This window comes from Leucopleurus acutus, assembly GCF_964270905.1.
Source record: "Leucopleurus acutus genome assembly, chromosome: 8".
In the NCBI taxonomy this organism is placed as follows: Eukaryota; Metazoa; Chordata; class Mammalia; order Artiodactyla; family Delphinidae; genus Leucopleurus; species Leucopleurus acutus.
The window spans coordinates 33,720,407-33,742,106 of NC_139151.1; positions in this window are offsets into that span (position 1 = coordinate 33,720,407).

Genomic DNA, 21,700 nt, shown 5'->3' on the forward strand with positions numbered 1-21,700 from the left:
TCAGTCCTGGGCAAATCAAGACAGTTGATCATTTTACACGTTAGCCACAATATAAAGTACTTTCACACTGTAATAATTCGTCATGACACAGAGTCATGAGTTAATGTGCATGACAGATAGCAATAGCTTAATCACCAGTGTAGTTAATATCATCTTTAAAATGAAATAAGTAAAGCAGATGTATCCTAAATCCCTTCCCAGCCCAAAATTAATCCTGTGACTTAAGTTTTTGAGTGGTGGCTGTAAAAATGATTCTAAAAACTGGTAAGCTGAGGGTAGTCAGTAAATTTTAATACTAAAGCTTCATCACTGAAATAAAGGGAATGTCTTGCATCAATTCATGGCCCACAGAAGAGTCTCTGAAACCATGGGATTTTTAATCTAACTCTTGCCTGACTGAAAAAGATTTAAGTCCCTTTTTTTCTCTGTAGTCTATGTGGGATTTTCCAAAAACACAAATTAACAGTCCCAATCACCTGTCACTTAAACAAAAGAAGATTTATTACTTTTATCCAAAGAACAAATTAGTACCTAGCCCAGCAGAAGTTTTGTGTGAAACTGCCCTTTTGTGTGTGTGTGTGTGTGTGTGTGTGTGTGTGTGTGTGAGAGAGAGAGAGAGAGAGAGAGACAGAGAGAGAGAGAGAGAGACTCCTTACACACTTTAATGTTGAAAAGGAATCTTATTTTCCCCTAGAAATCCCAGGAACTTCAAAAATAGATAGTGGCTGAGGGTTCCATGGGGGAGCAGAGGGCACTTGTACAATCTGAGGAATCTGAGCACGGGCACAGTGGGCCTTCCTGGAGGAGAAATACTGGATGAGGGACAAAGAGGATGAGGAAGCTTAAGAGAGGCCCACCGGGTCATAATTAACACAGAGAGTGGGGAGGTAGCCATCACTTTCTCTGAAGACGACTGTGTGGAGACCTGGGGCAATGAGGTGCTGCTGTTCATGGCTGAGTAGTTCCAGTCTAACATTCAACAGAGGTTCTGCAAAGCCTTGGAGAGCAGATATAACCATCATAGTAGCCAAGGAGATGCCAGAATTCTTGTCAGTTTGCACTAGACCTTTCCTGAATTTCATGTTTATATTGTGTCCTTTTGGGGTACTATGTGGTACAGAGGACAAGGGCAAGCACAAGAGGATAAAAATGGATCTTCTGATACGGTCGTTTTAAAATATGTTAATAAATTCTCCAAGCTTATGGGTCTCTCATAAGTTTCCTCATCCTCTTTGTCCCTCATCCAATATTTCTCTTCCAGAAAGGTCCACTCCATGCAAAAGGTGGAACCCAATACCAAGAGGATTGCTTCTCATGAATAGGCTGGTGTAACTGAAGATGCACGACTTTTGAGACTATATTGTAATAGGCATTGTGACCTTCTCCTTGCTCTCTCTTGGATCACTAGTTCTTTGAGTCATAAGGACACTCAAGCAACTTTACAGAGAAGTCCATATGGTGAGGAATTGAGCCTACCTGCCAACAGTCAGCAAGGAACTAGACTGAGCATCCTGCTAACAGCCATGTGAATGAGCCACCTTGAAGCAGATCCTCTAGCTCCAGTCAAGCCATCAGATGACCGCAGCTCTGACCAGCATCTCGATTGCAACCTCATAAGAGGCCCTGAGGCAGAATCATGCAGCTAAGCAACTCTCAGATTCCTGGTCCAGAGAAGCTGTGAAACAATACATGTTCATAATTCTTAAAAATCACTAAATTTTAGAGGAATTTGTTATGCGACAATAGGTAACTAGTGTATCTGCCAATCTAGAGATTGAATCTTAGGCTTGTTTTAATAAAGTTTGGTGCAATAAAGGAATATGACTCAGAGTAGAATACTCAGAATACCCTCTGAGTAGAATATCATGTGGACCCAGTACAACAGGGATTTTAAACATAATGGGAAATGGTAATATACACCCCAGCTTGTGGTCTGTATAGGCTACCAGGGCCTTTCTAAGCATTTCCTCTTCTGCCCTGCTCCCTGGTTGATGGGAGTCTGGTCTCTGGAGACTGGTATTCTGAAGGTGGTAAACTCTGGAATCATCATGTTGTTTCAGGACCTATGACTATATTCAGTTATGAGAAGCCAATATAAAAAAGCTGGTCTGTGAAGACAAGAAGAAAAAATGGAGCTGAGATTATTTGCCTCCTCAGAGAGGGGAGAAGTATCTACATGAGGACCTTAGTTTTCAGGGGGACCCACTATATTTTCTACATTTGAGTTCTATGAGATTCTACTCTATCCTTTCAATTGCTCTATTTATAAATATTTGAGCTAGTTTGAATAGTTTCATCTTCCTTGCAACCAAATGATCTCTGTAAGAGAGCATTCCAGGGCCTTGTTGCTGATCCCTTGTTTTTACTCTATAACAGCATCTGGGGAACAGAAGCAATTGCCCTTGGGGTCATATTTTCCTCAAGGCTAATTCTTATAACACAAGATTGGACAACATATATGGAGCTATTCTTATAGAAAGAACTATTTTTATAGCAAGCTAACACCTAACAAGCAAGCCATTCTTGGAGGGTTTCAGGGTATAAGTCCAAGGTAAAGAACAGTCATTTCATAGCTGAGTTTAAAGACAATAGAAATATGCTCCTTTCTTGAGTCAAATGTGTTCTAAGCAATCTTAAATTCTGGTGAACATGAATTATTTCAACCAAAAATGGTTTAAAAACCATATAAGATATTTCTAAATAATCAAAATGTCTCTAGATTTTCTCTTCTAAATTTCAACAAATATTTGAGACATGATAATATGAAGTACCTATAACAATTTCAGGAACTTATTACAATTAAAAATAAATAAGATTCAAGAAAACAAAAAAGAATATCAACTGTTTTAGCCCCAGAATAAAAAGCCTGTAAATAGTTTTCCCAGGAACTGAAAGCCCTCTGAGCTGTGCCACATTTATTCTTCATTGTTAGGTGAGCAAATGTCATTTTGCAAAGGCAGGGTGCATTAGACAGACATTTACTGGCAATCTTCCAGAAAAAAATACCCCTTATGGGTGGAAATTCAACATAGCTAAGGTTGCTGTTTAAAAACAGAGGCATTTGCAGGGTGAAAAGACTTGCCTGTACCACCCACATTCCAAATACAAGCTAGTGATTTCTCAAAGGTTTTGTTTACTAGTTCAATCATGACCTGATTCAGGCCCCTGAGAATTCCGCATTGGCAGCTTCAATTGCAAAATTTAATTTTAGTTCAGAGATGATTTAAATAAAAACTGATTGTTCAGGTTGTCAACACTATGAACATATAGAAAGAGAAGCACACACACACACACACACACAATTCCAATAGGAAGATATTGCTACACTTCTGGTAAAATTTAGTTAAAAATAATTCTTCTGCTCAAAAATGCCCTTTGCTAAAGACTAAAAATAATTTCACAGTACACTTATTGGACAATTTTGAAAAAATCTTAGGTGGAGATTTTAGAGGTCAGAGCATGGATGGGAAGAAAAAGATCGTTCAATCAAATGATTTCTTTCTAAAAATGTTAAGGAATCTCATCAGAGGCTCTAAATGAAGCAGTTTGGTTTCTTACCAAAATGCCCGTGCTCATTTAGAATGCTGAGTAGATGTATTAGCTTTGCACTTTTGGAGATCTGGGTGGGATGGAAGAACACAGTGGCATTTGGGGTTTGGCAAAACCTCTGAAATTATTTTTCAAACACTTTAGGTTTGGCAAAGGCAGATTGGATTTTGCCAAATGCCTTTTTCCTTACTTTGGAACTCAAGTGTACTTCAAGGAAAATTTAATCCATATGCTTCTGATTTACTTATTCTTAAGTCATCAAATTATTGTCTTGAAACAATGGATTAATGCTCAAGAAAGTCTTTTGAACAATTTCATGAAATTGTTGTAAATCTCCCTGCACTCCATTCCAATTACTTTGCCCTGAATGTCAGTGCATGTGATGTCAGCATTAAATCAAGCCACAATTTTGGAAACTTTACATTTGTTTCCTAGTTAGAACCCTGCGAGTACGAGGTGTGTTGACCTAAAATTAAAAGATTACCAGTTATTTCTCCAGCCAAAAATGGGTTTCTTTGGGATCAGCAAAGAATTGCAATTTGGGGTCTGCAAACATGGCAAGCCATGTGCAAGCCCCCATATGGCAAGGGAAGGAGAATGCTTTTATAGAGGGGAAAAAGAAGCTGGGGAGGGCTGTAGTAAGCAGAGAGTCCATGGCTTTTCATTGGTTGAGTCCTTGTCAGCAAAGAGGAATCTTTCTTCTTCCTGTTGGGCTCTGGGAGAGCTCCCCCTTCTAGTCTCCCAACTGTTTTTAATTGAGGCTTCTGTTTATTTTTTACACGTGGTTCTAAGATAAGCCAAAAATACAGCTTATTGTTACTGGATAATATGATTACAGAATTATACAATTTTTGAGGTCAATCTTTATCTCTGCAAGATTACTTTTTGCATCCTTCTGAGCCAACAATCACCCACCCTCCATAGCAACCCACAGCAGGAAATGGTCCCTTCTAGCACTGGATAACTCTAAATGCAGGGTTTTTTTTTTCTTAATTCATGACTAAAGTTCACAGTAGGTGAAGTGGTTATTATCCAGAGAGATTATGCCATGGTGACCTGGGAAATGTCAGCTGTCCTTGGCATCATTTCTCGAGGATTTGGCTAGACTCTTTGCTTGTGTGGTTGTTCTAAAGACACTGAAAATCCCAAATGTTGTGAACTGATCTAATTTCTATATCCAAACCTACTTTTTATTCCTATCTTTTCTGGCTCAGAGAATGGTTCCAGACTCTCTCCTCTGAGCCTTCTTCAGGCAAAGCCTACCCTTCACCTTGTCTAGCAAGGAGACTCAATCGACAAGCATTTATTGAGTGCTACTTTGGTTAGCAAATGAAAAGGGCTGAAGCCAAAAAGAGAAAGGTCAAATGGATATTGAATACATACGCCAAGTTCTGTTCTGTTCTGAGTTTAAATGGCAAAGTGAGACTGGTCAGAACTTTGAGGTAGAAGTGCTTTCTGGTAATGTCTAGCCAAGCAGGGGACGGCCATAGTTCTAAATCATTTGATAAGATCAGTATCGAGATTATGATGACGGCATGTCCTCAATTGACCCAGAGGCATCCAGAGGTTTTTTTCATTAAACATTTTTTTCAGTGGGCCTCAAATTCTGTGACAGATTTTTGGTCATGTTGTTGCCATTAAAAAGTACTGATTTTAAAAACTAATAACTTAAAACTGTCACACACAAAACAAATGACTCACAAAACATTCTCCTTTCCTTCTAAAGGTTTTACATGCATTGTTATCACTAACCAGTTTTCACTATTAAACTTAAATGTCCAATCAGACAAACTGAGACTGTTCTTCCACCACTGATCAAGACTGGGGTGGCAGGTATTGGGGATAATATTCATTTAGCTTTCTGAGCTTTCTGGGCAGACTTGGTGACCTTGCCTGCTCCAGCTGCCTTCTTGTCCACTGACTTGATGACACCCACAGTAACTGTCTCGTCATGAATAGCATAAATTCCTTGGACTATATGAGTATTACCTTACTCATTGGAAAGTGACTTTTGTGTAGGAGAACAAAAAATTGTAGGGGGATTGACTTGGATGGGGACAATGGCCTAATTTAGGGAATGGCACAAGGTGGGGATGAATGGACTACCTGGGTTAAGAGGACAAGGCCACGAGGCTGGTTCATCTCCTGACTGTGAGGGGTCTTGCAATGAGCACACAGCATGCAGTTCTCAAATAAACCTTTCCTCATGCTTGTAGTCAAGAGAGTCCTATCATTCCCTGTAGTACACAGATGTCTGGCCAAACACTATGCTATGAGTTCTTGGTGCTAAGAAGTATGTGCCAGGTATGCATATCTTTATAATTTTCTTTAGAACATTCAAGAAAGCAAATGATATAATAATAAGTATGTGACAGGACAGAGTATAATGGGTGCTTCTAGCAGAGGCATCTGTGATTAGAATGATGAGGAAAGGTTTACCAGAGGAGGTGGCAGATGATTTGAGTCTGGAAAGACAGCTAGGAGTAATCCCAGTAAGAAAATGAAGGGAGACACATAGAAGGATATTCCTGGCACAGGTATAGTTCAGAAGACAGACATGCAGGTCAGGAATTTTTACCATATGGGTGGCTTTTGCACTCAGAGAAGAAAATGTCCTCTTTCTGGAAGAATATATATGGTGGAAAGAGAGCTAAAGAGAGTCCAGTGGCAGAGTTTTCTGCCCGGTGTAATATGGCACTGATTTTCCATGAGATACTGATCCCCCCACATTAGGGAAGCTGAGTGGGATTAACAGTATTCAGAGTCCCTGGGCAGGTTGCCTCTAGATGTGGCAGCCATTTTTGGGGATCCTCAGTGGGATGCTTGAACATAGCATTCTTGTAACTTATGTTGCAGTCTTGATGTTTTCTAGCATGATGAGGGTTTTCTGTAACTTTCATTGCTGCAAAAATCAGAATATTGTCAAGGATATAATCTACCACCTCAATATCTATTTTAGAGTGAAGGTAGCCAACTATGGCATTTCTGGAGGAATTGATGGTCTAGGTACCCAAGAAGCCCTAAATGTGGACAACTGAGCAAGATGGAAGGTAGGAGGGTGTTGGTGGTAGGAAGGCTAGACAGGGTGGTAGGTGCAGCTCCAGGTGGTAGCCCCAAATCTCTGACTTTACGTACAATGGATAGGTCTGTTAGTTTGTGACCAGGGTGGTACCCAAAGTATATGTAATATTGCAAGTACTTCAGATAAGGATGTCACCATTTTGAAATCCTTGATATGAAAAAGTTCAGTCAATCAGATTAGAAATTTGCTCATATTTTCACAAGAAATTTTAACATTACATTTGTCAAGGAAATAAATGGAAGAACTATTAGATTCTGGAAATATGATGTCAACTGTTGTAAACATTTGAATAGTTATCAAAATTAAGAAAATATTTTTATCACCTACTTGAGTGAACAAAGTTTCTTGTTGATGGTAACTTACCAAGAGTATGAAGAAATTACCACTTTAAAGCCTTGACAAGAAATTGTGAGTAGCCATTTCAAGAATAAAAAATTTAAAAAAAAAATTGGAATTTCAAATAAATTCAGTATTTAATATCTTTTCTAATTCTTTTTTTCTTATTAAAAATTATACAATATAAAGAGAAAACAATTACTTTTTTCATCAATATCATTTAGATACTTCCATATAGTGTCCAATTTATCCCAGAATATTGTAGAAATAGTTTCATTATCCATGTACATTATGAGGTAGCAAAGGTTGGAAGGTACTGACTTGGGAATGCCAACATTTAAGGCATGAGTAAAAAAATAGTCCATGAAGGAAGTCGAGAAAGACTGGCCAAAGAATGGGTATCGAATAAAGAGAGAGTGATATCAAGGAAGCCAAGGAAGTAAGTGAGTGTCATAACGCATAGAGAAGTTAGATGAGATGAGAAAACCCCTCTCTACTTAGCAATGAGGAGATAATTGATGATCTCAATGAGAACAGTGTCAGTGTGGTTCCCGGGCCCGATGTGGTTTGTAACAGGTCAAGGAGTGAAGGGAAGTTAGGATGTAGAGGTGATAAAATATTCATCACTCTTTCAGGAAGCTCTATTTGGAAAACATGGAAAGGATGGCAGCTAGAGGGAGAACCATAAGAACCAATAAGAACCATAGAACCAATAAGAATTGTGAGGTTTTCTCTCACAGAACTGGAAAAGAGAATACAGTCATGAGTTGACATAAAAGCCAATTGAAAGAGAGTGGTTATAGCTATAGGCAAGGGGGTGGGTGGTGGGGATAAGTACTGGAACAGTCTCTGAGGAGTAAGAGATCAGAGTACAGGGAAGAGAGTTAGCCTCCAGCACAAGGGGCACGCCTTTCTTGGAACTTATAGGAGTAGAGATTAATGAGATGTTCTCACGATGTGGCTACAAAGAGTTGAGGGCATACAAAACACATAGTTTTGATTTTTCTTAGTGTATTAGGAGGTTAATTTAACCTAGGAGAAGAAAACTTGAGAAGAGTGGTTAAGTTTGAAGAAACTATGGCTGGAGACTTGTTTGCATAATGGTGCTAACCTGAACAATTGGGTGATTTTCTCCAGCCATATTCAGCAGATGTAATAGTAGAGAAGACAGATGGTAGGGCTGATCCAAGACTGAGAGTTTGCAGAGTGGCCACAGTGGATAAGCTAGGTGGCTGGAATGATGAATGTGCTGGAAGGATGGTTGAAAAGACAAACCACAACGTTTGGGCAACAAAGGGAGGAAGTGAAGCAACTTGAAATCTCCAGGGTAGTAGTGGGACTAGGCATAAACCAGACTTCACAGTATTCAAAGAATGAAGGGGGAGAAGACGCCTTGTGCATTGTTTGAGGGGGCTTAGAGGCTTTTATTTCCAATGAAATGAAGATTCTGCAGACACAGGGGAAAGCCTTGGGGAGGGCTAAAGAGCAATGGAAAGAAAAACAAGAGTGAGGAAGCACAAGGCAGGCAGTAAGAGGAAAGAAGAGAGGATGCAGGAGGTTTGTGTTTTAGGTGGAGCTGTAGGAGGTCTAGGATCGCAGGCATGGGAGGGATCAGTCTAGATGTCCAGGGGGAAAGTAGGATGAACTGCAGACCAAAGGGCCCCAGGAGGCTGCTGTGGCCTTCCCTCAGGTCCTAAACAGAATATGGTAAGGAAATATTTGGTCCCTCAAGAGGTGGAACTGGAGAGGGCGACAATGATGAGAATTCAGCCTGAGGGGCCACCTGCTCAGGGGGTCACTCATCCTTTAAGCCTTATCTCAAAGCTCGACTCCTCCACGGCGCTCTCTCTCCTGCTCAGGTAGTGAGCAAACATGTGGCCAGGAAGGACACTGGGCAAAGAAATAGGATGCAGCAATGTGCTGGAGCAGGAAGCAGCTCTACCTTGGTGGTGTCTCAGTTTCACCTTCCAGGAAGTGTTCTGGACAGAAGGATCCTGAATCACAGTCAGCAGGTCCAGCTAGAGCACCCCATGACACTGGGAACACTGCCACGTGCAAACCCAGTGAAACTCCCAGAGTCTAGCCTCTCGCCTGTAGGCCAGTCCAACTAAAACACTGCTTTGGCTCAAAAGAAAAAGGCATGTTACCATCCAACTTTGCCACTTGAAATGAAACTAGAAAAACATCCTCAGAATAGAGGTAAGTCTTGATTCACCCTTTTTTTCCTGAAGGAGTTAAGGTTTTAATTACTATATTATTTCTGTCCTAAATCTGATCCAATAATGGAATTATATGATTTTTGATTATTTACAGGTTTGATGCTGTATGTAGCATTCATTTTGCCATAATTGTGTGAGTTGATCTGATGAAGAGGAAGTGCTCATTTTGCGGGAAATGCTATTTGGAATATCTTTTTCAGAAATAGGATAACCCATAATGGCATTACGAACCTTATTTTTAAAAGCTGTGAGACATAAGTATAACACATGTTTTTAATTATAGGCCTTTAAAATATTTTTTATATAAAAATGGAATTTTGTTTTCATCAGATGCTTTACTTAATTTTCTTTAAAACAGTTGACAGCACTGAGAAAATGATGGGGAGAAGAAGGGGAAAGAAGTAGATTGCTATTCGTAGTTTGATATTATGTATTTAAATAATGACTCTGCCGTACATTTCATTCCGTCTCTTGACCCTGCCCAGTATCCTGCTCATCACTATTCTGGTTCCCTTCCTTGTACTCCAGAGGGCAAGGAACATATCTGGTATTTTGTGGTAACCTTTTCCTACACACTATGAAAGATATAGGCCTTCTGCCCAGAAAAATGTGTATAGGCACTCATGGGCGCACACACACACACAATTTCAGGAGACGCAGGCATTCTGCATCCACTCTACCCCCTCAAATCCCATCCTTAGGCTCCCAGATTAAGTCCCCTTACTCTATAAAGGGACATTCAGTACAGAACGCCAGTCAATGCCAGGGGCTGCCTCTATTATCTCTGTATCCCTGAGGTGCCTAATGCCTTCCCTGGCATGGAGAAGGCATTCAATCATGTTTGATGAGCTACACTACAAGAAAGTCATGCTATTTCAACTAAGAGTGTGTAGGGAAGAAGGCAGGAGTCTTGAGCCTTGGGTTGTTAGGTGAGCACTGGGGTACAGGGAGGGGTCTCGGAACAAAGGTAGGATGACTGTTTATTGAAGTTTAGCACTTGTTTTCTCTTGAATCTCAGCCAGCCAATTAGATAGACTGGTAAAGAAGCATTCTTTGGTTAAAGAAAGGAATCCTAAATTTCTGAAGCTGCACTGTGTTGATCGTAGGAAAAAGTTGGATAATCTCAGAAACCAGACTAACTTCTAAAGAAAGATGTGGGTAAAAGAAATATTTAAAGGAGTGTTGAGACAGAGTAAACCACAGAGGTGCCAGCATGATGACTACTACTGTCAACATTTTATAGGTGAAACTTTGCCCCCTTGCTTTTATAGAGCAAAGCAAGGCTCCCAAAACAGTGGGTTTAGGACACAGCCGCTGCCTATATTGTTCCCTCCTAGACAGTGGCATGAGGTCACTTATTCCACGGTACTCTCCTATATCTCCTGGAGGACCAGAAATCATGCTGCATTTGTGTGGCATTTCCACCCAGAGAGGTTGAATCACTGTCACAGTCAGAGAAAGCTCTGGACTGCTTTCTCTGCAGCCTGTTTCAGCTGGAGCTGGTGTGCTCAACTCTTGCCAGAAATGAATTCCTGATGTAAAGGACTAAAATAAAACTGCCTGTGAAAAGCTAGTTTATGCATTGAAACAGAGACATAGCTCTAGCTGCAATTGTATTTACAGGGAAAAAAAATAAACAACAGAATAGATCATCAAATAACACTCTCTCCTTCTTTCTTCCCAACCCAGCTTTCGTTCTCTTCTGTGCTCAACCAGGATCTCTTTGTTGGTAGTTTATTTTATCAAAGAAGCTGTTTGGTCAACTTGGAATATATCAGCTGAAAACAAATCTATTTGATCTGGAGAAGAGTGTCAAGAACGCTTTGTCTTTAATCTGAAAAAATGGCTGCTGAGATGATAGTTACCATGGGGACAGAGGAAAGACATCATAATTTCGGTGTCTTCTATCACTTTTCACTTGGATTCTACTTAAAACAAGGTCAGCTTCTCATCCACACAGCAGTTGAAGGTCAAAAATCACTCCAGATTTTTTTGTTTTGCTGCTTCCCAAATACAGCCCTGATGTGTCAGTTTAGGACAAAAGAAGGTGAGACCTTCCTGTAGGTTCTTTCCCTCTAGGAGATTCTGAGGGAGGAATCTGTTTTGTGACTCTCCTGGTAGGCAGGGTACACATGATACTGATTTACTAAAGCAGACCATTTTACAGCTGAGAGGAAAATAGCTATAAACTCTCCACCTCAGTTTGCTGGATTATTTCACCCTCTGTCATGATACAAATATCGATGATGTTAGAGAGAGAAGCTTGGTCCGAGATATTATACCCTTATCAAAATATGTATTCATTATTGTTAAATCACAGATTGATAAAATATGATCTAAATCGTTCTTAATAATCAGGATTTGGTTTTCCTTTGGCTTAGCTTTTCCCATCTGGTTTTGGTTTTGTGGTTGCCTTTCCAGTTCTGAGTAAATGTAATAAAAAAAGATTAAGAAAATAAAAACACAATATGATTTGTGAATCTCATCCAGTTCAACCCTCTAAATAAATAGATTTTTTAGGAAATCAAAACTGAGTATGATATTATGCTTGAGACTCATGTATTAAATACCCAAACCAGTATGCAGACAAAATGAACATATTTCATTCTTTTTTTTAAAAAAAAAAAATCCTTGCTTTTTTTTAAAAAAAAATTTATTTATTTATTTATTTATTTTTGGCTGTGTTGGGTCTTCGTTTCTGTGCGAGGGCTTTCTCTAGCTGCGGCGAGCGGGGGCCACTCTTCATCGCGGTGCGCGGGCCTTTCACTGTCGTGGCCTCTCTTATTGCGGAGCACAAGCTACAGACGCGCAGGCTCAGTAGTTGTGGCTCACGGCCCTAGTTGCTCGGCGGCATGTGGGATCTTCCCAGACCAGGGCTTGAACCCGTGTCCTCTGCCTTGGCAGGCAGATTCTCAACCACTGCGCCACCGGGGAAGCCCCATATTTCATTCTTAAATGCCATGTTCAACAGAAAAAAAGTGATTATTCCACCCCACCCTGATACTCTGTAACAATGACAATAACAGAAAAAAAGAAGGAAAGAAAGAAAGAAAAGAGAAAGAAAGAAAGAAAGAAGGGAGAGAGAGAGGGAGGGAGGGAGGGAGGAAGGAAAGAAGGAAGGAAGGAAGGAAGAGAGGAAGGAAGGAAAGGAGGAAGGAAGGAAGCAAGCAAGAAACTCAGCCATGAGGGGAAAAGAACAAAAATATATTGGTTAGAGTGGCCAAGAGCTTGGAGCCTAGTTCTTGTGTGTAACCATCAACCCTCCTCTTGATCCAGAGGATCCTAATATTCTCCTCCACCAGATTTCATCGACACAGTGAAAGCAAGTGCTCTCTGTGTCATATTGGTCACCCCCAACTTGGGACTATGGAGTCTGTTCTAAGTCTATTGGTCATAACGTGAAAGTAATAATAGTAATAATGATAGTTCAGAAAAATTGTGTGCCAACTGTGGTATCAAGTAATGTATCAAGTACATTATAGGCATTATCTTTGGTCCTCCCAGCAGTCCTCTATGGTAGGCTGTGTCAGTATTATTACTGCGTTATTGAGGAAAAAATCAGAGCTTGGATAGCTTGGGTCATAGAGTTAGTAAGAGTGTGGAACAGGATTTGAAACCACACTTGCATGTCAGCCCTTATCCTTTAGCCTAGATCTCTGTAGTGTGAGCTAGGCACCAACCAGGAAAAGAAAACTACCTGGAAGGGCTGGAGCTGTCTCTCTTTGGTCTGTTTGTGCTGTACATGCCCTATCAGCACACTGATTATTACAGTTCATCTCCTCATCTGTCTACTTGTCTATCTCTTCTACTAGACAAGCTCCTTGACAGTGAATCCAGAACACTGACAATGCCTGACCCACAGTAGGTACTTAAAACATTGGGTGAAATATGCTAAAAATGATTACATGCTGGGGATTTATAATAATAATTGAGACCAGTCTTGCATAGCTAATTCTGCATTCTTTTCCAGATATTCAATAGTTTGTTTATAACTGGGTACCAACTTTTAAAATGTAGGCAGGTGTAGTTGAAAATACAATTTGATGCATTATTGCCATTATTATACTTGGTATTTGCAAATTTAATTCTAATTACAGAATTATCTGTTGCATTGTATTGAAAAGAAAAGGAAGTGTTTTAATTTAACATTTTAGTAGGAAGTGTATGCATATTTACTAACTTTATTATAAAACTATCATCAAGCAATTTTTGAATATCTAGGCCAAGAAAAAACATTTAGCGTTTTTTGATGGAAGATGTAGTCTTATTTTAATAGAGGCTTGTTTTACTCACAGCATTGTGTTGTACTTAGCTTGGTTCTCAGATGCCCTCTAGTGGTGATAAATAGTAAGTAAATAATAAAGTAGTTGAAAATAAAATGAATTTATCTGGTAATGACTACTTTACAATCAGTAACCACATCTGTTTTGACATATTATATAGATCAAATATAACAAAAAAGATAGAATATTTGCTTTGTTTTACCAGGTTAAAGTAACAGCTTTTAAAAATATCTCATAGTATTAAAAAACACTAGTAAAAGAATACACACACAATGAATAAATAGGTATAGAGAATAATGAAACAAATGTGTGTGTACCTAGGACCTGGCTTAAGAAATAGAAAAGAAGAACACTCAGTATTTGTTTGATTTAAAAGGCCATTGTCATTCCATGATGTCATACTACACTCAGCCCTCCCTATCTGCAAGTTCCCCATCCATGGATTTTGAGCTGCGGTTGGTTGAACTTGCAGATATGGAGGGTCAACTGTCCTATGTCATTTTATATAAGGGACTTGATTTTGGTATCCGTGGGGGAAGGGCGTGTGTGTGTGTGCGCACCCTGGAATCAATCCTTCTCACCAAGGGTCGACTGTATTTCCCAAGAAGCAAAACAAGAAAACTCATGCCCATGTGAATAATATCAACCCTCAGCCACATTAACAAACATGCTGTAGCCAGCTGATCAAAGCAGTAGGTTTTAGGAGGAAAAAGAAAGCAAGCATTCATAATGCCTTGTGCATAGTTAGCACTCAATGAATAATTATTTATTTGTTTTGTTCTTAGTAATCCATCTTCTGCTAATAAGCCTTGATTTTTGGAATCTTTTAAAAGATATCCGGGGGGGGACAAGGATTTTATCATGGAGAAAATTTAATACTATCTATCTGCTTTTAAATTATTTTAAGTCATTCCCAGAGGAAACTGTTTCATTTACATTCTAAAAACAGAAACAAGATAACTGTTTTAAATGTCTACTGGTATAAAACTCATGCAGTATTACTATCAGGATCACATCTCATGACTCTATCAATTTAGACTACTTATGATTCAGAAATAATTTATTATTTTTCAACATATTGGAAATGGATATGAAACTCTGTTATCTTAAATTTGTATAGCACTAAACTATATTTCAATGGTCAACATCTCAAATGGAGTCTGATGACAATGTCTACTTCATAAAGAGAAAAAGTAGTTTTGAAACATTCAGAAACATACAGATGCAACTCAGCATCCTTTTCCCACAAGATGTCACTATGGTACCAGTGAAATATAATCATAGATGTATCTGTCTGTTACTTTGTTTTTAAAAAACAAACAGTTAGAAAAGATCTGTCCATAAACATATGATACTCAAATTGAGCACACACAGGAAATAAGTGAATTCATAGATATCCAATATCATATATATATATATATATATATATATATATATATATACATATGTATATATATGTGTATGTGAAAGCAAACATATTTGTTTGGATACATACTGAAACATTAACTGTATGCATCCAAAGAGTAGTATAAAACTGATAATACAGGGCTTCCCTGGTGGCGCAGTGGTTGAGAGTCCGCCTGCCGATGCAGGGGACGCGGGTTCGTGCCCCAGTCTGGGAAGATCCCACGTGCCGCGGAGTGGCTGGGCCCGTGAGCCATGGCAGCTGAGCCTGAACATCCGGAGCCTGTGCTCCGCAACGGGAGAGGCCACAGCAGTGAGAGGCCCGTGTACCGCAAAAAACAACAAAAACAAAAACAAAAACAAAAAAAACCTGATAATACAAAACAAGGGCCGTATTCAAGATTATTCATTCTCTGACAAATACTCTAAAAGTACCTAGCGTGTCACTCATACCATGACTCTTCTCACCAAGTATGTGATACACTCATGGCTGCTTACAGATTGAGTTTACATCTTTATGTGCATGTGTGATGGTTAAAAGATGAGGGAGGGTGGGAGGAAGACGCAAGGGGGAGGAGATTTGGGGATATATGTATATGTATAGCTGATTCACTTCGTTATAAAGCAGAAACTAACACACCATTGTAAAGCAATTATACTCCAATAAAGATGTTAAAAAAAATGAATACTGAGTGATTTCTGAAGATGAACAACTGGCAAATTTACACCTGTCCTTTGTTTCTGCTTTAAGTGAGCTAGAGTTTAAGAGCCAAGAAGTCAGATAGAGCAGAGCTCAAAATCTAGCTCAGTCAACCGTGTATCCTCTGCCCAGTTAATTCACCTCCTGAGTGTGCTTTCTTATTTATAAAATGGGTATAGTTATATCTATCTCATTAAGGTTGCTATGACAGTAAATTGAGACAATGCATGTAATACACCTAGCACAGAAGGAATTACTTAATAAATAATAGCAGTGAGTATTAATTTCAAGAGGGAAATGTTAATCAGAATCACATTTTATTCTTTGATCACAGGTCGTAGCATATGAAAGGCCTGAGTTTTAGTCACAGATGTGAAATGCTTATGTAATAAAATTCAAGCACATCTATAAAAATTTAAACACTTGTAATAACTGATATTCCATAATGGTCTCTAACAACAGTTTTGTTTGCTAAACCCAACTATTTGTTTGAAGAGTAAATAGAGGTCTGGCCTTGCTTTTTGGAATGACTCCCTTCTGCTGGTGACAGTACTTGAAATTTGCCTTAACTTTGGCAGCTGCACATAGTTAAACATCATTTGGCCAATTGTTAGGCAACCTGTGGGGTTTCTTATCCTCTTGTGTTAGTCCCCCTGTGTAGCATTGTATTATTCTCCTATTTTTAAGCCTTCCCTAGCTCCCCAAGGCTCTGAGGACAAAGTACAAACAGGCAGTCATCTACAGCTTGCCCAGTTGGTTGAATCAGCCTCAGATGTCCTAGGCTAGATATTCTCATAAGCAGCTCATCAGCCATACTTTATAAATGAGGAGTCTGGATGCTGGAGGCTGAAATGACTTTCCCAAAGGAATACTGCTCCTAAGTGGATGAGCTAAGACTAGAAACCAAATGTCTCATTGACCCCTTCTCTGGCTGAGGAGGACTCCTAGTCCCAGAAGAGCAAGGATTATCTTCTTCAGCTAAGTGCTGTTAAAGACCTAGGGCAGGCCGGGATGGTGGAGAACAGCAGGGTACTTGCTTTTCCAAAGCAGTCAACTTTTACCAAATGGTGAGAAGGTGTTTCAAGGGCCATAAGAAAGACATCTTTTTGTTTGATATCTCTTATTTATTTCTAAATTTATTTTTCTCTAAAATTTAAAATTTAACTAGGTAAAATAAATAATAGTATATTGCTAATCATTTCTGCCAGGCTAACTGGCCTGTGGGCCACTCTGAGGTCCAGTCTTACCCTGCCAAGTGGGGACTCTGGGCTTCATTAGAAGTATTTATAGCAGTTATAGCAGTAGTGACGGTAGACCTTTGCTACTCAAAAGCATGGTCTGCTGGTCAGCAGCACCCATATCACCTGAAAGCTTGTTGGAAATGCAGAATCCCAGGCCCATCCAGATCTTTTGAATTGAAATCTGCATTTTAACCAGGTTGCCAAACGACTGGTGTATATATCCAAGTTTGAGGAGCACCATCTTTAGCACTATATGAAACAGTATTCCTCATGGAAACTATTCTCTTTAGAGTCCTTCCTGATGATCTGGCTTGGTTGCCCAAGGGAAAAACTGGTGAAGTCCTTGGCATAGTTATTGATACTTCTTTGAAATTCCACAAATGATACTTTCCTTCTCCTTTCTTAGAATTTTATTGACTCTAGTTTGTCTGACAAGAAGTTAGTTTTTAAAAAATGGACAGATTGTTTGGCTTACTCTTTTAATTGTAAAAGAGACATTTTTATCTTTAGAGGTAATTTGGATGACACATTTTGAAAGAAGAAAATAAACCATTGACTCAACCATCTCGGTATATTGTCTTCCATATGTATATACACACATATATGTATTTAATATTTTGAATAAGTAATGCAGTCATACGGTTCAAAAAGTATGAAAAGATATATAATAAAATCTTTTGCCCATTTAGGTATTGGGTTGGCCAAAAATTCCTTCAGTTTTTAAGTAAAAATAAAAGACACATTTTTCATTTTCACCAAGAACTTTATTGAAAAACATATCCATCGTTTTGTTCCACTACCTTCTGCCATTTTTCAGGCAACTTCATAATTCCACCTTCCCAAAACTTTTTATCATTTTGAGCAAAGAACTGTTCCAGGTGCCTTTTACAATCTTCCAAGGAATTGAAATTTTTTTCCATTAAGAGAATTTTGTAAAGACCTAAATAAATGGAAATCTGAAGGTGTAATGTCTGGTGAATATGACGGATGAATCAGAACTTCCCAGCCAAGCTGTAAAATTTTTTGCTTGGTCATCAAAGAAACATGCAGTCTTGTGTTATCCTGATGGAAGATTATGCATTTTCTGTTGACTAATTCCGGATGCTTTTCATCGAGTGCTGCTTTCAGTTGGTCTAATTGGGAGCAGTACTTGTTGGAATTAATTGTTTGGTTTTCCAGAAGAAGCTCATAATAGAGGACTCCCTTCCAATCCCACCATATATACAACATCACCTTCTCTGGATGAAGACCGGCCTTTGATGTGGTTGGTGGTGGTTCATTTTGCTTGCACCACAATCTCTTCCATTTCACATTATGGTACAGTATCCACTTTTCATTGCCCGTCACAGTTTGTTTAAAAAACAGAATGTTGGACTTCCCTGGTGGCACAGTGGTTGAGAGTCCGCCTGCCAATGCAGGGGACGCGGGTTCGTGCCCTGGTCCAGGAAGATCCCACATGCCACGGAGTGGCTGGGCCCGTGAGCCATGGCCGCTGAGCCTGCGCGCCTGGAGTCTGTGATCCACAACGGGAGAGGACACAACAGTGAGAGGCCTGCGTACCGCAAAAAAAAAAAAAAAAAAAAAAATATATATATATATATATATATATGTAAAACAGAATGTTTTTGTTACATTTAAGTAGTGAATCACATGGGGATATACGGTCAAGAAGGATTTTTTTCGCTTAACTTATGTGGAACCCAAACATCAAAGCGATGAACATAACCAAGCTGGTGCAAATGATTTTCAGTGCTTGATTTGGATATTTTGAGTATGTCGGCTATGGCTATCTCTCGCATGGTATAATGCTGATTGTTCTCAATGTCTCGATTTCATTGCTATCAACTTCAACTGCTCTACCCGACTGTGGAGCATCGTCCAGCGAGAAATCTCCAGCATGAAACTTCACAAACCACTTTTGACACATTCGATCAGTCACAGCACCTTCTCTATACACTGCACAAATCTTTTATTTTGCATTTCTGTTGCATTTTTACCTTTCTTGAAATAATAAAGCATAATATATGGAAAATGTTGCTTTTTTTCTTCCATCTTAAATATTAAAATGGCTACACAAAAATTCACCAATTTTGATGTTTTTTTTAAAATGCATGCTGTTATGACAGCTGTCACAAAGTTGTTTCGAATGAAGTTAAAGACAACTAAGCGCCACTAGAGCCATCTTATGGGAAAACTGAATGAAGCTTTTGGCCAACCCTTTACTATATTTGCTCAGTTCCACCCCTAACCCCAATAGATAACTACTCATTAATTTTTTGTGTTTCCTTCAACAGATATTTTTAAATATAGTCACAAAAATATTATGTGTATACATTCTCTATTTTATCACAAATGATAGCTTTATTACACAGTTCTGCACCTTATGCATATGTTTATACATTTTGTAAATTGCATTTCACTTTATAGTTTACAATCAGCATTTCCCAAGTTTTTACAGAGTTTTCATAAATATCACTGAAAATGGCCACACAGAAGTTCGCTGTTGTGTATTTGAAATAATTTACTTAAACAGTAGGGGTTACTATTGCACAGTTTGGTCCTTTCCTCTCCCCCCTCTTCTATTGAAGATAACTTTATGATAAAAATCTCTGTGCATAGTTACTACCACCCAATGAGTATTGGGGGACCTTGGGTAGATACACCCAACGACTGCTGCTGAGAGCCCAGAGCAGCCCATATTCTTCAGTCTTGTAGTTCAATTCCTTTTCAATTTTAGGGATTACTCTGTAGCCTACTAATATGATCTCTCCTTTCTCTTAATATATAAAGAGGCATTTATAGCTTGCAACAAATAAAGCTTAACTAATACATAAAACAATGGGAAAGAGAGAGAAGATGACTCTTCCATCTGTCAAAGTGTTAATCTCATATTTGATAGTAAAGGAATGGGATTACCTAATGAGGCAAGTAGAAATGAAAAACAGACAAAAAGGAACCCAAACTCACCTAACACTGAGGAAATGACAAAGGAACATCATGGGAAATGAACATCATAGAGGAGTTAGTTCTTGCTACAGGAGGGAAAAAGATTGGAAAAAGAGAAGTCTTTCATTGAAAAGTTTTCTTGAAAGTCAGGGGAACTCAAACAGCTGAGGAAACACAGGTTGTCAGGGAGGAGTGCGTGGTCTACCTTCTATCTCTGAAGCAACAGGCTAGGAAAGTATCAAACAGAAGGAAGTTCTTGTCAGAAATTTTTTGAGACTGATTGACTAACCAGAGCAACCTCCTAGTGCCGTAGTTTATCTACAGGCAAATTCTAGAGCAGGAGGCAGCCAACCACTGCAGTGTAAAGAGACAAGAAAGGATTGGGAAATACATAGAGAAAAACACGATTCTGGGACTGCTTTGGGGAATGTCCATTCTTATGGTGGGGTAGGTGAGGATAGCAAGAGCCAGTTAATTCTGTCTGGGGTGGTGGGGGGTGAGGGGTGGAGTTACTGTCTTCCAATCCAACCCAATTCCATCCAATCCAATCCAATCCAATCCTATCCAATATTAATTTCAGCCTCAGAGAGTCAGTCAACCAGGGGTTAGAGGAAGTTTGAAGCCTCAATTATTTGTGATGGATTCCAAAAGGAAAGAGGTCTTAGAAAAGACCTGAGGACTGGAGGGATGCAATTTTTTTTAAAAACATCTTTATTGAAGTATAAGTGCTTTACAATGTTGTGTTAGTCTCTGCTGTATAACAAAGTGAATCAGCTATACATATACTTATATCTCCATATCCCCTTCCTCTTGCGTCCCCTCCCTCCCACCCTCCCTATCCCACCCCTCCAGGCGGTCACAAAGCACCGAGCTGATCTCCCTGTGCTATGCAGCTGCTTCCCACTAGCTATCTGTTTTACATTTGGTAGTGTATATATGTCCATGCCACTCTCTCACTTCATCCCAGTTTACCCTTCCCCCTCCCCGTGTCCTTAAGTCCATTCTCTACATCTGTGTCTTTATTCCTGTCCTGCCTCTAGGTTCTCCAGAACCTTTTTTTTTCTTTTCTTTTTAAGCTATCACTGTGCTCTCTCATTCTCTTACATGGTCCATAGGAAATCTGCAACTTTGATGCTTCGTAAATGGGAGTTCACTTACTCTTAAAATGTTTCCAGAGACTCCACTGCTATAGGTCAACCCAACTAGCATCTCACTCTTTGGATTCCTCAGTCATGAATAGGATACCAATACCATGTTTACCAAACTCATAGCAGACATATTTAATTCCAGAAGCCATTCTTCACTGGGCTCCAGGGAAAGGAGAACTCCATTCCTTCAATGGGTAGAGAAAGTTCTCACAAAATCTTTTCTTACCTCCTACTCCAACTCTTGATAGGCTGAAGGTGTGTAGTTAGCTAAGGGCTATAAAACTGACCACTTGTTTTGTAATTCATAGTTTGGTGGTCTTGCACCAACAGTTTTATATATGGTGTGATTAAAATAGTTAAATTTTAGTCATTTTTCATAATTGATAGGCACACACATGTGTAACTAGTTCATGTTCAAACTCACATCAGTTTTAGAGTTGCTTTGTAATATTGAAGATTCTGAGAAACTTGTGTGATATGTTGTTCTACGAACAACACAGCCTAGAAGGGTGTTGAATTTTCTTGAATTTCATTTTTATGTCAAAGGGATTGCATAGTCTTGAAGATTTAAACTTTCAGGTTGGAAGTGTATTTTATTTTCCTGGGAAAGTTCAATACTATTCTCTAGAGGAATAAGGAAATGAAATGCCACAAGTGAGGAAACAATTTAGGTTGGGGATTGTGTATGTATGTGTAAGCTACTGGATGTCTATGAAACAAATCTGTGTGGGAAAATGTCATTTTGGGATTATATTTTTATGCTGTGGGAAGGAGAGAGATGAATAATTGACC